The sequence below is a fragment of the Dermacentor andersoni genome, unplaced genomic scaffold, assembly GCF_023375885.2.
Source record: "Dermacentor andersoni unplaced genomic scaffold, qqDerAnde1_hic_scaffold ctg00000044.1, whole genome shotgun sequence".
In the NCBI taxonomy this organism is placed as follows: Eukaryota; Metazoa; Arthropoda; class Arachnida; order Ixodida; family Ixodidae; genus Dermacentor; species Dermacentor andersoni.
In genome coordinates this window covers 1664729-1681730 of record NW_027314758.1, presented here as the reverse complement: position 1 = coordinate 1681730, position 17002 = coordinate 1664729, and the positions used below count along the sequence as shown (strand labels likewise).

At 46.1% G+C, this 17002-nt stretch overlaps 1 long non-coding RNA gene across 1 annotated transcript; it reads left to right on the top strand.

The window, feature by feature from the left end:
• The first annotated feature begins 14469 nt into the window (after positions 1-14469).
• On the top strand, positions 14470-16915 carry LOC140214433 (uncharacterized). The gene is made up of 3 exons (XR_011891367.1): positions 14470-14745; positions 15712-15780; positions 16834-16915. It is a non-coding gene; the product is annotated as an uncharacterized lncRNA (long non-coding RNA).
• The last annotated feature ends 87 nt before the right edge of the window (positions 16916-17002 follow it).

The following is a 17002-nucleotide window of genomic DNA, read 5'->3' as shown; positions in this document are numbered from 1 at the left end:
ATTGCGTTAAATTGCGTTACTCTCTGAGTTTCTGTACGTTGTAAACTCAGTGACTCAGAGCATTAGCTCCACCTGACCCCTGTACGAAAACTTTGGGCATGTACTGCTTCAGTCACAATTAAAAATAAATAATGTAAGCTTACTTGTCTGACGTGATTTTTTTTTTCTAGTTGAGGCCTCTCGGTCACCTGGCGAACTAATAAAGGTATCGGTAGTCATTTTAGAGCAACGTACACACGAACACCGCTCCGAGAGCGGTAGCAAAACGCACAAAACCAGCGAACGAGCATCGCAACGAACCCCACCGGCCGCTACCATAGCTACCGTATTGGCCATATTACTCATTGCGTAATGATGATGATATTAATATTGATTTTGCCAGCGTCATCTCTCGGTTGCATAGTTTAATTCACAACGCCACCGCTACTCTTATTTCCGTTGCACTGGGGAAGGTGAAGTGTCCCTTCTCTAAGTTTATATAGGTGCAGTCATATAGGTGTTCTGTGATGCAGCGCCGAGCGAGAGTGGGCCGGTGGTGCGTTGTTCTCGATGCTGCCGACCGCCGTTGTGCCGCTGGTTGGCGCAAAACGCCGAAGACCGTCGGAGATTTCTTCCTTGTGGTTTGGCCTTAAGAATATCGCGTTTGATTGTGCGAGTACTTTACGTCTGGCTTTAGGAGAAACCACATATAACATAAATACCTAATTTCTTCATACGACACGCACCAGAACCGTGACCGACGATATCCAATAAACCTAAGCGGGGTCGGTGATGGGAGGTCTAGGTTTGAAAAGTGCGTATGTGTCGTTGAGGATTCACTCAGTAATACAGCGCGTGTCGAGGACATTCATGTTGTACAATGAAGTGCAAGCGACATAGGTGATCTTTGGGAAATCAACACGCCGGTGAAATTGTGGGCACAGCAAGGTCAGTAAGCCTCGAAGGGACGGGTCTGTGCGGGAGTAGCGCCACTCTGTAGGTCTTCCGGCAAGCTATAGAGTGAGAGGCGAACACCAAGACATTTTCATTTAGAATTGATGATTGCTATGTCTTTTGTGAACTGCTGCCATAGGTTGAATAGATATATGGCGCATGGCTCACTTCGGAGAAAAATTTGGCAGTTCGCAACAAAGAAGGACCGCTGGTCAGTGAACGACACCATCGATGCTGGGACTTCGACGCCAAACCTTTCACCCAGTGTAAAGTCCGAGGAAGTTCGCTGTACAAGCGTGTAAAGCAATAACTGTGTTCGGTCGTGCGTGTCGGTATGAGCGTGTGGCATTGAGCGGTACCAGATCCAGTTTCTAATGTTGATTCCTTCGGACCCAAATTACTTTAGACCACCCACTGTGCAGCACAAGTTAGCTGACCTAAATACTAAATGACTAGATGAATTAATATGATAAAATAATAATGACCTAAATGCATCAATATGATAACTTCAATACACTCACTCAAAATAAATTCAAATTTTTCCAATTTGCATGGCACTTTCGTTTTCCGCAGGCTTTTTTTCAGGCTTGAAAAGAACTTTTATTAGGTAGTAGGTATTTCCAGCAGAAAGCTGGAGTGTAAATTTTTCAGCATGGTCAACAATTTCCGCATGGACACTTTTGCTTTGAATAATTCATAGGTATACTAGTTATTAAATTAAGTAATTAGGCAAAATACAAAAATTTACTTGGTACAAGCAACAGTGAACGTTACCTTGGTTCTGTACAGCTATGTGGCAGTATTTCTAACCTTCGGCTCAAGTTGTGTGGGACACATGGAATACATATGAAATTAATTATGCTTGAAATTGTGAAATCAAATATAGAATTATTGCAGTTACAAAAATTGTACAGAAGCTGTACAGAAATTGTACAGAACCCGATTCTGCACTGCTCTCATTGCCTAAGACAACTTGGCACAGCGGAGACAGCACGGGGAATTGACGTAATCACTGCACCTGCTATTTTTCGAGCTGCGTTGGAATCTTCCCTGGCGAGGCGACTGTTTTTTCAAGCGGCGGCTGCAGCTGTTGCTGCAGGAAAGGAACGCCGGGGACAGCGCAAGCAAGTCGCCGGCATCATATCCGCCAGGAGAAGCAAGCTTAAAGCCGCTGGTGCTCCAGGACTACGGCCACTTGGCACAGCGGAGGCAGCACGGACAATCGACTTAATCACTGCACCTGCTATCTTTCCAGGTTGGCATTTTTTTTCGTACAGTATCTTTTTCAACCCAAAATTTTTCTGTTCACGATACCTTGACTGCTGCCAGGTTCTTAACATTTTTTTTCTCTTAAACATTTACCTGCGTTGTACCATGGCTGATGCTGCTCGATTCCAGGAGGAGCTAACAAAAGAAATGAATGACTTTATGGCAAGGTTGGAAGGTGAATTGCACAAAGAAATCCGCGAACTTAAGTCAAGCTTCGTATTGAACTTGGAATTTGAGATAGTAAAGAAGGAACGTGATGAGCTTATGCAAGAAAACATATCAATCAAAACACGGATGAGAAGCTTGTTTTGGACTGCGAAGCCCTTCAAACGTAAGCGTTTAAGCTTGAGCAACGCATCACTGCCTCTGAGCAGTACTTCAGAAATTGTAACCTCAAAGTGAAGGGTTCGCCTTTCACTCAGGGTGAAAGCATTCCTGACACCCTGAGTGACATTGGTAGACTTGTTGGTAAGCCCATTTCGGAGTCAGATGTTGACGTCTGTCACCGTGTTCCAGCGAAAAACTCCAACGTTGCTCCTAACATTGTTGTCGAGTTCAAATGTCGACCTAAGCGTGACACTGTGCTCGAGAAGGCAAGAAAGCTGAAACTTTCGACGCGTGACTTTGGCCATAAGTCTAGCGAACCTGTGTTCATCAACAAGCACCTTTGTTTTGGCATAAAACAGTTGCTCAGAATGGCAAACACGCAAAAAATGCGAAAAACTGGCGCTTTGCTTGGACACGTAGTATCAAGGTCTTTGCGCGAATATAGGAAAAATCTCCTGTCTTGCACATCCGTAGCGCGCGTGACGTAGAAAAGATTGTTTAAAGTGTTCCGGTTTTCATGAGCCTGTGCAGACAATCTCGAATGATGAACGCGTCACCGCGAGATGTCAGCAACATAATTAAAATCAACTCCGATGTATGTTTTCTTGCTTACAGGATAACATTCGTTCGGCTAGACACAAGAAAGATGAGTTATGAGTTTTCTAGACGAGTTTAGTTTCCAGTGCGACGCTATCATGTTGACTGAAACATGGTATACATGTGGCGAAGAAATTAAAAAACCGGACGGATATCAGAGCTTCCTTGTAAATCGATCCCGTAGGATGGGTAGTGGGCTTGCTATCTTGGTTAAAAATATGTTCAGCTTTGAAGTTCTTTCGGAATTTTCGTTTATTAGCAACGAAGTTGGATGTTTAACTTTGTTATCACACAATTATATTTATTCCGCAGTGTACTCTCCCCTTATTGCCGACATAACTGCCTTTATTGATTTTCTAGACCGCCTCTTCAACTACATAAGCGACAAGTTCAATTTAATTCTTGGGGGCGACTTTAACATTGATCGCCTGCAACGATCTCCTGCACAGGAAGCTCTTTTAATAACTGTGGAATCGTGTGGTAATTGTAAGGTGAAGAGTTCAGGAGGAGACAGTTGAGGTTCAACAGCAAATTTTGCTCCCAGCTTCAGGGTGTCTCTCACATAACCAGGTCTGCTCCTGTCTGCTGACTGCGCTCAACCATTCTCTCGCAGTTACACGATGTGCCCACCGCTGGTCATTTTGGAGTCTCCCGTACGTACGAGCGTGTGCGCATGTGATTTTCCTGGCCTATGCTATATGGCTCTGTTCGGAGCTACGTCGCTGCCTGCGAACTTTGCCAACGCCGCAAGAAGCCTCCGTTGTGTCCCGTTGGGCACCTTGAGCCTATCGATATCCCCAGTAAGCCGGTTTACCGCGTCGGCCGGGACCTCCTTGGCCCCTTTCCAACTTCATCCTCTGGCAACAAACGGGTGGCCGTTGCGATGGACTATACCACGCGTTATGATGCGGGCCCTGCCTACCAACTGCGCAACTGATATGGCTGAGTTTCTCCCCATGAAGTGATCCTACAGCACGGTGCCCCACGTCAGCTACTCATTGATAGAGGCCACTGTTTTCTTTGTAAGGCTGTCGACGACCTTCTTCAATCTTGCTCCATGTCCCACAAGTTCACGACGCATACCACCAATGGACAAATGGACTTACTGAGCGCGTCAACCGTACACTCACGGACATGCTCTCCATGTACGTGTCTGATGATCACCGGGATTGGGACCGCACTTTACGCTTCGTGACATTTGCATACAACTCGTCGCGTCACGATAATACTGGTTACTCTCCGTTATATCTGCTATATGGCCGTGACCTATTCCTATCGCGTGAGTCGCTGCTCCCTTCCGATGCCGACACTACCACGTTCTATGCTGAAGAAGCGATTGTTCACGCGGCCACAGCACGTCGCATTGCCCGTGACAGTCTTCTGGCGTGTCGGACTATCGAAAAGCACAGTTACGACAGTCGTCGTCGGGACGTTCATTTCAGAACTGGGTCACTTGTTCTGCTTTGTAAAGCCCCTCAGTTTTGATGTTTCCGCCATTCGCTCTCCCCGACGTTTCCTCCTCCACGCCTCCTGTCGCCCCAATGCTTTTTCGCCCCAGTCTCCTCCACTCCCCCATTGGCCAATCTGTGTCACGTGGAAGCAAGCGCCGTGCGTTTGTATATTTTTTCTTTTTAGAACGCTCCAACCGCTATTGTTGGTCCTGCGCGACGAAAGTACGCGCAAACGTACTGATAGAGTCTGTTAGCGGAACAAATCGAATGTGTTAGAGACGAGAACTTAATTGTGATGCCGTGCTGCTGCGCCTTCGGTTTCGAGGAAGTGGCAAAAAACGCGCGGCTTTGTGAAGCGCCACGGTTCCTCACAACCTCTTCTTCTGAGCCTAGTTGACGCCTGCTGCTTCGAAAAAGTGTATGTGTTCATGCTGTTCGTGCTTTCAGCTTGTTTAAGTTGACTTTTTTTTTTTCAAATGTGCTCTCTTTGTTTCATGTAGTTTCGCCTTGCGGCGAAAGTGCACGCATCTGCAGCTTGCCTTTGCCATAACAGCGACTTTATTCATGCTGTTTTCGAGCTCGACCAGAGGTTAGCAAATTCTCGACGCTTTTGCAAGGCTCACCATGATTTACGGATGCCGTCTTCTAGCTTCGAATGTACGCCCGCATGTATTGATTTGCTTTTCGGTGATTAATCTTTCTAACGACGCGAAGCGACTAAAGCTACGAGGGACGTCGTAGTGAATGGCCACACACAACTTTAGCTAGCTCGCCTGGGGATGTTTAACGTGCACTTTGATCGTAGTTGTACGTGAGTCGGTAAATTCCTCGTTGGCGTTTCGTAATTCTCGCGCGAGCACGGTAGCGCGCTGGATAGTATTTCTTTATGAGATTTTATTTACTGGTTGTAACAACGTGTAATTGTTTCGTAATATTGACGGCACCTCCAGGGCACTAAAGTGGCAACGGGAACACGCGTCCTCAATATTTGAGGCATGAGCAGCGGCTACAGGAAGGTTTTGTGTTCATGATTGTAATGGCAAAAACGCCGCAAGGGACAGTAGGCCCGCTGATTAACATTTTTGCAGCTGAACGTTAACATTCCTATGCGTCCGATTTATTTAATGGGCATCGCATGCGTCATATGCACCTCTATCTGAACCTACGAAACCACGTGCACACACTTTCATGCTGTCATAACCTGAAGTTCTGCTAATTACGCGCATGTTTAAGCACACCACGTGCACGCGTCGTGTTTCAGCAACACGAACTCTCAGCGTGTACGTGCTTTACGGCTTAAATAGTGGTTATCTTCTTCTTTTTTTCCGCAATTCCAACACGACATTCTTAAGGCCAGTTACCGACTGACGAAGCAAGATCTCAATTGAAAAAACTTCTCCCCAGGGCTCCAACGAACGTTTCCGCGGATTTCCTCCAGTAGCGCGTTAGCCATCGTCTGCCGCAGGATGGATGAGCGCCTCTTTGGAACGGGGCGCTGCGTTGCGCCACCACGCTCTTGCTATTGACACGTGTACTTATCTTTATCGGGCGACCACGTTTCGCCGCTTAACAACTGTAATCGCACAGCGACGGACGCGCCTGCATGTATCCGACGTTTCTGGAAAGTTTTCGATGATTCTACCCGGCTGTCTGTTGTCGCCGAACCTTATGTTATCTGATTTCATCGCCTGACGCGAATGGCGTAGAACATTGTGGAATACGCGCGGGTCCCAGCGATTAGTCTGGAACATTCGACGACTGCTGTATCAAAGCCGACGCGCTTGACCCGCTGGGCAGATTTTCGACGATCGCCGAGCGTGTTCGCCGCTATCATTGTGCTATAAGTGTAGCCTGTTTTGTGGGCACAGGTTCGCCCAATAAAAGTTAGTTTTGTCGTTCACAGTACTGCTACTGTGTTATTCAACGTCACGACCACGTGACACTATTATACTGCCTAATTTCCTACCTAGGTTAAACAATAAAAAAAGTATAAAAAGCACTATGAACTACCACACCCAAATTTTCTGATCCCCTATTGCGAACTGTGCTTTTGTACAACTCCGTCTTTTGTCGTTTCCCTGCTTTTCTTCCTCCAATCCTCCAATCGCCTCTTACTAATGCCTATTTCGTACATGTTTGCTTTACCACTGCTCCCGCTGAGCCCGAGGCTTCAAGGAGGCCAGTGCCTAAATCGACCACTGGTTAGACGTCTTCACATTCTAATGAAACATGCTCCATAGTTTCCCTAGATTTACCGCAGCAAGCACATGCTTCTTCTTCTTATATCTCGCTTTATAGGTGCGTGTTCTCAGGCATCCCGATCTCGCATCGAAAAGTAATGAGCTTCCCTTAGAGTTATCAAAAATGGTTTCTTTCCTGATTTCGTTTTTTCCTCTTAAGTTGTTACTCATGGCAGGTTTCTTTTCCATTGCCGCCACACATGAGATTATTTCAGCCTCTCTGACTTACCGCTTGACCTTCTTTGTTGCTGTGTTGCTCACCCTACAGGCTAATACTTGCTGGTAAGATCTCTGGTTCTTTTCCTCCACTGTCAATCAATGTTTTCCTGTACAGATACCTGAACACTCTCCCAGCCTATTAACTTTCTTCCATATTCCTCAGCCGTTCTTCATACTCAATTTTACTGCGAGCTTCCCTCACTTCAAAAGTAGTCCAGTCCATATCACCCTGCACAGCTTCATTTGTAGTCTTCCCGTGAGCGCCCGAAGCGAGGCGTCCCAGTTTCCTTTGTTTCCCATCGAGTCCTGATTGTACCCCTGATTTAAAGCAAATAGCCGCATTTCCAAAAGTAAGTCCTGGAACCATTACACCTTTCCACACACCCTGCAGTACCTCGTACCTATTGTATTCTCCCCCGCAGGGGCGTCTGCGCAAGCAGGCGTTTGGTGTGTTGCAACACCACGTACCCAAGCACACGAGGATTGGACCCTCCCGCGTGTAGCCGTGCGCGGCTTAGCCGTGTCCGGGGAAAGGGGGATCCTGGGGGTTGAGCCGATGCCGGGTGTTCGGACCTTTAAGGCCCCCCTGCGGAGGCAACACACCTCTTTGGCCTCTGCTTCACGTAGACGGCACCCCCGGACTGACCCACTCGGGGGAAATCGGCAGTCGCTTTTTCCTGTCCTCCTCTCCAATCTTCGTCTTTCTCTCTCCCCCCTTTTTCATCTTTCCTCTCTTCTCATCACTTCTCCTCACTTCCTAGTTTCCCGGTGGCAAGGGTTAACCTTGTGTAGCTAGCCAGCCTTGGTTATGCTGTATTTGGTTATAGCAGCGATGTACGGCTGGCGTTGGCAGGGTTTCCCTTACAGGAACTTCTGTCACGTCCCCCTGTAGGGCTCCATGGTGGGTGGTCGGCATCGCGGCCGAAAACCCAACATTACTTATGGAACATGCTTTTCCTAAACTACCTGATCGCTTTAGAAACGAGGGCGCACCGAAGAAGTTTTTCAGTTTTTCGGACGACAAGTCCACAATTTTCCTCGTTTTCATGTCATCCACGCAGAAAAACCAGCTAAACAAGTGCGAACAATCTCCCCGTTCCTTGTATCTAAGTCTCTTAACGACGTTTTTGGTCCAGGATATAAGGTGTCGAGGATAGCTAGCGGTGACCTCCTCATGGAGCTCCGCGATCTGAAACAATTTGAGAAACTGCCAAAACTAGTATCATTTGGGGAGACCCAAGTAGTAGTAACCCCGCACCGCACGATGAATACCACCCGCGGCGTTGGCTCAGACGATGATTTGCTGGAGCTCACTGAGGCTGAACTCTTGGAGGGCTTCAGCGAACAGAATGTCATAAATGTCAAAATAATCAAGACAAGGCGCGAGGGTAAAGAAATTGCGACCAAGCACCTAATTCTCACCTTCAATTCAAGTGTCCTGCCCGAATCAATCGAGGCCGGGTACATCAAGCTCCGTGTAAGACCGTATGTGCCAAATCCCTTGAGATATTTCAAATGCCAACGTTTTGGCCACAGCTCGCAGAGCTGCCGAGGCCGCCAAACATGTGCGAAATGCAGTGCCCTTGAACACGCAACTGAAGAATGTAAGAACTCTCTACACTGTGTAAACTGTGATGGGGATCACGCCGCGTACTCACGGTCGTGCCCCTCCTGGAAGAAGGAAAAAGAAATTGTAACCATAAAAGTAAAAGAGAATATATCGTTCAAAGAGGCACGAAGGCGGGTAGCATACCTGCCAAAGAAAAGCTTTGCCGAAGTGGCGCGTCAGGGGGCAGCGTCACAACGGCCTCCGGCGGCTGTCCGACTCACAAGCAGTGAGTCGGCAGTCACGCCATCTGCCCCCGCGACGGTTGCAGCTAGCGCTGCTCCGTCAAACGAGGAGAAGGAACCATCGACCCCGAAGGTGGGTGCAGCCGAGGCTGTCTCAACTGCGCTGGCAACGGCCGACGTAGCCAGATCCCTCTGGGAGCCCCAGCGACCTCCGGGCTGGTGGGCGCAGGGGTCTTGCCCTCCAAGGCGGGACTCCCTCTGAAAACTTCCCGCTCGCAAGAGCACGTGTCCGGCGCCTCACAAGAGGCAATGGACACTACACCTATCCTCAAGGCGCACCAGGCGCCTAAGGAGCGGCGAGGTTCCCTCGAACGCTCCAGAAAGGGCAGAACTCCCGTTACAGGGCCTCGAAAGGGCTCTGTAATTTAATCTCTGTAATTTACATAATCACTACCTCTGTTTCTGTACACACAGCACCTATTGACCACCAATATGGATACACAAATCATACAATGGAACCTCAGAGGTCTTCTTAGGAACCTTGATGACTTGCAAGAGCTTATACAAAAACGCAATCCAAAAGTGCTGCGTTTACAGGAAACACACTTAAATTCCAAACACACAAACTTTCTCCGACAGTACATAACTTTTCGCAAAGATCGCGATGATGCTGTCGCATCATCGGGCGGTGTCGCCATTGTTATCCATAAGAGCGTTGCGTGTCAACTTTTACAGCTACAAACGCCTCTCGAAGCAGTGGCGGTTCGAGCTGTTCTAAACAAACTCATCACCATTAGCTTTCTTTACATACCCCCACATTACAAATTAATGAAACTTGAAGTTCTATCCTATATAGATCAATTGCCAGAACCTTATGTTGTTCTGGGCGATTTCAATGCGCACAGCTCCCTGTGGGGCGACTCTCGTATTGATGCGCGAGGACGCCTCGTTGAACAATTCCTTTTTTCGTCCGGTGCGTGTCTGCTGAATAAGAAGGAACCCACGTATTACTGTCTCGCAAACAGAACCTTTTCTTCAATTGATCTTAGTATAGTTTCCCCGTCAATACTGCCCGAACTTGAATGGGAAGTTAACGACAATCCTTACGGGAGCGACCACTTCCCCATACTCCTAAGAACATATAAAGAATGCGAATATCTACCACAGGCTCCTAGGTGGAAGATCGATGCAGCCGACTGGGAGAAGTTCCGAGCTCTCACTAGGATCTCATGGAATGACATGTCTTCTTTAGGAATTGATGCTGCTGTGCAGTATTTTACAGCCTTCATTATAGATGCAGCATCTAAATGCATATCTGAAGTAAGTGTTCTTGCATGCAAACGACGCGTCCCGTGGTGGGACGAGGAATGTAGGACCGTCCGTAAGAAACAGAACAAAGCGTGGGCGTTGCTACGCGCCTCTCCCACTGTGGAGAATCTTATTAACTTTAAAAAAGTAAAATCCGAAGGCAGGCGAACCCACCGACAGGCCAGAAGAGAAAGCTGGCAGAAGTTTTTATCGGGCATCAACTCGTACACAGATGAGGCCAAAGTCTGGAACAGGGTAATTAGCATAATAGGACTACAAGCACGATCACTCCCTCTGGTAAACACACAAGGCGATACCCTGCAAGATCAGGCAGACTCACTTGGGGAGCACTTTGAGAGCGTCTCGAGCTCAACCCATTATCCTCAGTCCTTCCTCAAATATAATCAAACAGAAGAATGTAAGCCAATAATTAGAAAATCCAGACAGAATGAACCCTATAACGGGCCTTTCAGTATTGCCGAGTTGAGAGCTGCCTTGAATACATGCAAAAGCACTGCACCGGGACCTGACAGTGTCATGTATGACATGATCAGAAACTTACATACTGACACTCAATTTACACTACTTACACTTTTCAACACTCTGTGGGCTGCGGGATACCTCCCATCTACATGGAAAGAGGCGATTGTGGTTCCTGTCCTGAAGCAGGGAAAAGACCCCTCCTTGGCCGCAAGTTATCGTCCGATAGCTCTTACGAATTGTCTGTGTAAGCTCTTTGAAAAATGATTAATCACAGACTCGTACACTTCCTTGAATTCAACAACATACTCGACCCCTATAAGTGTGGCTTCAGACAAGGGCGGTCAACGACAGATCATCTTGTGCGCATTGAAGGATATATTCGCGATGCCTTTGTACACAAACAGTATTTCCTCTCCATATTCCTCGATATGGAGAAGGCATATGATACAACATGGCGTTACGGGATCCTGCGAGATTTGTCGGTAATGGGCATCTGTGGAAATATGTTGAAAATAATTGAAAGCTATTTGTCCAATCGTACCTTCCGTGTAAAAGTTGGCAATGCACTGTCACGTCCCTTTACCCAGGAAACTGGTGTACCCCAGGGAGGCGTGCTCAGCTGCACTCTCTTTATCGTTAAGATGAAGACACTACGTGCTTCACTACCACCTGCCATTTTTTATTCCGTATACGTAGACGATATACAAATAGGCTTCAAATCCTGCAACCGCACAGTATGCGAAAGACAGGTACAGCAAGGCTTGAACAAGGTTTCCAAGTGGGCAGACCAAAACGGATTCAAGGTCAACCCCCACAAACGTTCTTGTGTTCTCTTCACAAGAAAGAGAGGCCTGGTCCCAGATCCTTGCGTAGAACTGGGCGGACAACAAATTCCTGTAAACAAAGATCACAAATTTCTTGGTGTTATACTTGACTCCAGGCTTACTTTCATTCCGCACATAAAACATCTAAAAGAAAAATCTCTTAGAACAATTAACTTACTTAAAATCCTATCCCACACAACGTGGGGTAGCGACAGACAGTGTTTATTGATTATTTACAAGAGCCTTGTTCGATCACGGTTAGATTATGGTGCCGTAGTATATCACTCTGCCGCACCGAGCGCACTTAAGATCACCATCTGGGTATCCGTCTGGCCACTGCACTCTAAAAACTAGGAAGGGTATCGCAGGAGTGAAGCTGCCGGTTCGCTCTTCAAAGCGTCGTTTTCCTCTCGCAAAATGTCGAGGAGAGTGAAATGCATTGTTCACTCTGTCACCAAGGAGAGAGTGAAATGTGCTTTTCATTCTCCCCTTCAGAGAGAGAGAGTGAAAAGACTCTTGCGACAATAGAAAAGAGAGACTCTTGCGGCAATAGAAAACAAAACGTAGCGTAATCTTCTGCTTCAACTGTAGGTGGCTGGCCCCGAACATGGCAATGTATCATTCATGCACGCTGAGCAAAGAATACATCGTTTTGCTTCTACGAGAACAGGCCGCCGCAGTTCAAAGGAACGCGTAGCGAGCGCTCTACTTTTTCACTCGGAGTGGCTCCACCGCGCGCGCGCGCGCTCAAGATCGCGGAACAACACAGCACCGGAGAAAGGTGATCCGTCCAGCGAGCAAAGGCCAGCCGAGGGAGATCGTGTGGCAGCCATCGCGCGTCGTCACGAAAACACGACAGTCGTTCGTCATGCCTTGGATATAACAACAAATCCTCCACGGTAAGTGAATTCTAACTTAGGTGCACATTCTCCGTATATGTCATGCTATCGCCAGGAAGTCGTCGCTGCGCTTAGCCGACGCGACTGACAAAAGACTAGGCGTACGCGCTGTCTCTTGATGTCAATCGAAAAAGCCAGTCGTCGCGATAACTGGATGTGATTTTATCACTTTGCCGTTGTCCGCAAGAGCTTTAAAAATCGCAAATGCTGCCAGAACTATGGTATGTTCAATAAGACGCCAGGCGAGAGGACGCTTAAAATGGTAAGTTCACCAGCCCGTGATTCCTATCCTATGCGGAGCGTGATTAGCGTGCGTTTTGTGTGTTTGAATTTATTCAGTTTGGCAGTCTACTGTGTACGGAACGCTGTTGAACTAAGGAATCACATAACAGAAGGCGTCATTTTGCTGGCAGCATGCTTTTTTTTTATAATTAAACCGCGCGCTTGACGGTGTCTCGCGCAGGGGGAATCTGCGACCACTGAAGTTACGTGCAGCACCAGTGCTAGTTAGAAACTTTGCCGCAGGCATTCAGCTGCATGCTGCAAGAGGTCAGTTGGGCGCGTTATCTTGAACTTACTGAAAACGCATGAGGAATCCATGTTTTATGCTGAAAAAAGTATAAACCCCATATAAGCGATCTTGCGCGCGGCAGCTACAAGCGACGCGACGGAGATGGGTGTCGCGTTCGCTCGTCGCCTACAAGTCGTACTCCGTGCGAGCGACGATTTTGAGCGACGCCTCCCCCGTGTTGCCGGCATGAGGATTGCAGTCACGCGTGACGCGTGCTTTAGTAATTTACGTTGATGTATTTTACTATAAAAACTAGCATAAAATATTTCCGGAGGTCTTGCAGTACGTTCTTATCCTTGTACGTATAAAAATTGAATCATTTGCTCGTTCCGCGCGACAATCGGTAGTATTTGAGCGATGTATGTACATCCAGTTCCGGCTTCGTGCTATTGGCTAGTCGTTCATAGCACTTCTGGGCGACGAGCGACGATTTCTATATTTCCAGAACCGAGCCAACTGTTCAAGCGACGGCCCGTTTTGTCGCTCGTCGCCGTCGCGCACTAAATCGCTCTCACAGTGTTTATCCCTAAGACTGAACTGTTTTTGCTCATGTTGAAATGGTGTGATTATAGGTCTGGTTTTGTCTCCTGTTGCGGTTTTCGTGCACGGTGCGAAACTGAAAGGATGCTTATGTCTACGAACTCGGTGAATTGTCGAGCAGCTAGTTACGCATCGGCATCGAATATAACGGCTGCTGTGTGGAATTACAATTGCAGGGGCGCTTTGCATACGCTTATTGTTTTGGACATGCGTGTGCATTTGCTAATATGAGTTGGCGTGTCAGAGTTATGTCATATGAACAGCTAAATCAGCCTTCCTCTGGGGGTTACAAGCGTAATGTGTGCATTTTGCTATAGCATGGCAGATCAAGATGTGTTTATCGCTTGAATATTTTTAGTAGAGAAATAAAATATCAAAATAATATGTTGCTTTAATTCCGTGTTACCAGTCTGTCGCACACAGAACAATAGGTTGGTGTAATAAACTAATAACTGCGGTTTAACTGCAACTTTTACATGCCTACAAGAATCTAAAATGCTAGATTTCAAACTGCAGCAGTAGTCGGGTCTGTCAAAAATGAACTCCACTGCGCACCTCATGCATGAAAATAAGTTCATGCCTTTTAGTAAGCTTAGATGCAGGCCGCAGTGAACTTGTTAGTATTGAAATGTTGGTAAGCTTGCCATAACAAGCCTTGTTGCCCTTTTTTATAGGCACATCCATATATCCATTGAGCTGAAGGACAATATTTTCATCCCTACTGAGCATCATGTTTGCAGCTATAATCCTCAAATTATGGCTTCAGCAGTGGCACAACCAGGGATGGTGCGGGGGGGGGGGGGGGGGCACACTGGGCACGTGCTTAGGATGTGTCACAAGTGGTGTTTGCGATACACCAGACTCATGACAGACCTATGACGTTTGAAAATGATCAATATTCTATTCATTAGCAGGAGTATTCTAACATTCATGAAAAACAAGGCTGAACTGTGGTTTATTTGTTTTTTTTTGCTTAAATATAAAAATTGAAGTTAGTTTAGCAGTTGACTGTTGCAGTCATTTGGATGTTTTGCATGCATTTCACTAGGAAGACTAAGAGCTAAGACTTGTTTATTGCCATTGCCTTGACTGTCTTGATGTTGTTTTGCACCATGCCCTTGTGTTGACTTTTGCATACGATATTTTTCAGGCACCCGCTTTGTATAACGCAAGAAGGCAGCTGCAAGGACACGAGGATGTGAAAGAGCCAGTGCAGCGCGACTTCACGTAGTGTAGAGGAGCCAATGCCAAAAAATCAAAATACATTGGCATGTTATTTGGACAAGAAAACTAGTATGTGGGTATATTGAGTGTACCATTTGACCAAATGTCAACAAAATCAAGATACAGTATGTTACACGAAGATGAAAATTCTCACGTGCTCCAGGCAGTCATCTTAAGATGGTATATTTATGTAATGTCTCTGATTGGAAAGTCAAATCAAGTATGCTCTCTGGAGACAAACACATAGCAGCAAGTGTCATTGAAAAGTTAAAAATGTGTTTTAAGAAAGCTGATTAGTTCTGAGAAGTGACTGCTTTTTGTCTTGCCTCTCAACAGATATATCCATGTGATAAAAAAATAGTGGTACAATGAAATTGCATATTTGCTTAGCGACATGATACATACTTGCAATGAGCACGGTGCCTGTGTTTACTATAAAAAGCAACAGCCCATGCTTGGTTAGGTTAGGCCCACTACAACATGCAGGCATGGGTGATTGGCGCTTTTTTTATTTTTGTGTCGTGAGGTTTATTGACGTGCGTATAGGTGCAGTGGCACGCAGTATGACTAGTACAAAAATAAGGGGGGGGGGCAGATATATGTAGCTGACTGTACACGATACAGGGCAAAGGAAATCCGTGTTCAGCAACTATGTTAAATGCCATGTACGTAAATTTTACAACGCTACTCGTTCGAAGCGCGCACAGGTGCATATTGAAGAAAAGTTTCCAGGGTAGATAATTTAGTTCGTAATTTACACTAATTTTGCTCTAAGCACGAGACATAATAATTTGAATATACTGCACGGAAAAACCTAGAGCGAATTAAATTGTGTGTCAGCTTCGTGTGTATACATATAGTCTTTCCTATGCATTAGGTTTCTTGCGTAATGCATTAACAGTTGACAGCCTATCTTATGATGTGTACTCTGTTTACATTACAGCTGTTTATTAGTTTACGCGTTTGTTTTGCGACTGATGAAATGCCGGCATATATATATTTTCAACATTTGACATAACCCTGTATGTTTTGCAGGGACAACCCAGGACGTGCATTTCTCAGCACCCAGTCAACTGCCAAAAGTGACTCAAACACAGGCCACCAGTAAGTGGACATAAGTTGCAAATTCACATTATGCAGTTGGCGGCTGCCTTGTACGGAGGCTTTTTTTTTATGCGATGGTGATGTCGTTATAATGTACATTTTGACCACAAAGGTGCGATCATGTCTTACAGAGGCATATATGGTTGCTATTCTCTGCGAGGGACGTGTTCTCGTGTTCGTGAAGCATTTGTGTTTGGCAGTATTGTCGCCCAATGAGTCGGATATAAACACTAACTCGCCACTGCCGGCAAGTAGTTGCGAGAAACGCATTATGACGCTGTAAAGTTATTTCATTAATTCGAAGGAAAGTTTTGCCGCAGGAAAAAAGGTTGCTATTCCAGGTAAACATGTCTTTTCCTCACAGGTTATTTAGCCAAACTGTGGATGCATGAAATTCGTGACTTATGAATAGATTTTAATTTATTCTTTAGTAATGCTTCTAAAAGAGACTAGAAATAGCATGTGACTACCTCTGCAATCAGCAGACCATACATTTACAGTCATAAGTGGCAGTTCCATGCAGTCTCGCACTTTATATAACCTTTCCTTTCAGCAACATTGGAACTGGTGGCTGCGTTTTCAGAAGGAGAAGTGCACTTGACACTGTATATGTATGTGTGAATTCGGTTTTCTTTGTATGTGTCGGCTCACTGACAAACAGTGCAAAAATCTGTTGTACCATGAGCCTGACGACGCCTTCTGCTGCTAGAAATGCGGCACTTCGTATTTTATAGTACTGCATGACATTTAAATCAAAGCTACCACATAAAATGATCAAGAAAACTAACCGCTGTTATAGCTGTTTTCCTCAAAGAACGCTTGTCCTTTACGGGCTGTGTTAATCTGAGCTCTCCACCGATGTTTCAGTAGTATTATCCCTTAGTGAGTGAGAGATTGGGGGCAATTAATCGTGTTAGTGTTTAAGTGGTGTCCTAATTATGTGCATTTGTTCCAACAAAGTTGTCTAGATTACTTTATTGTGTAGTGTAAAGCTTATGAAACCATCAGCAACTACTGAGTCGCTAACACGCATATGGATTTGTCACTATACAGGTGGAACTCGGCTGTACCACTGCAGTGCTGCGGAAATTGCCTTCACCAGCGGCTTTGCAACAGCTGTTTCGCAGCATGTCGGTATGTGTTAATATATAATTATGTTGGGATGGGCTAGTATTATGGACCACTGCTACTCTGTATTGTGACAGATCCATATGATAAGGGA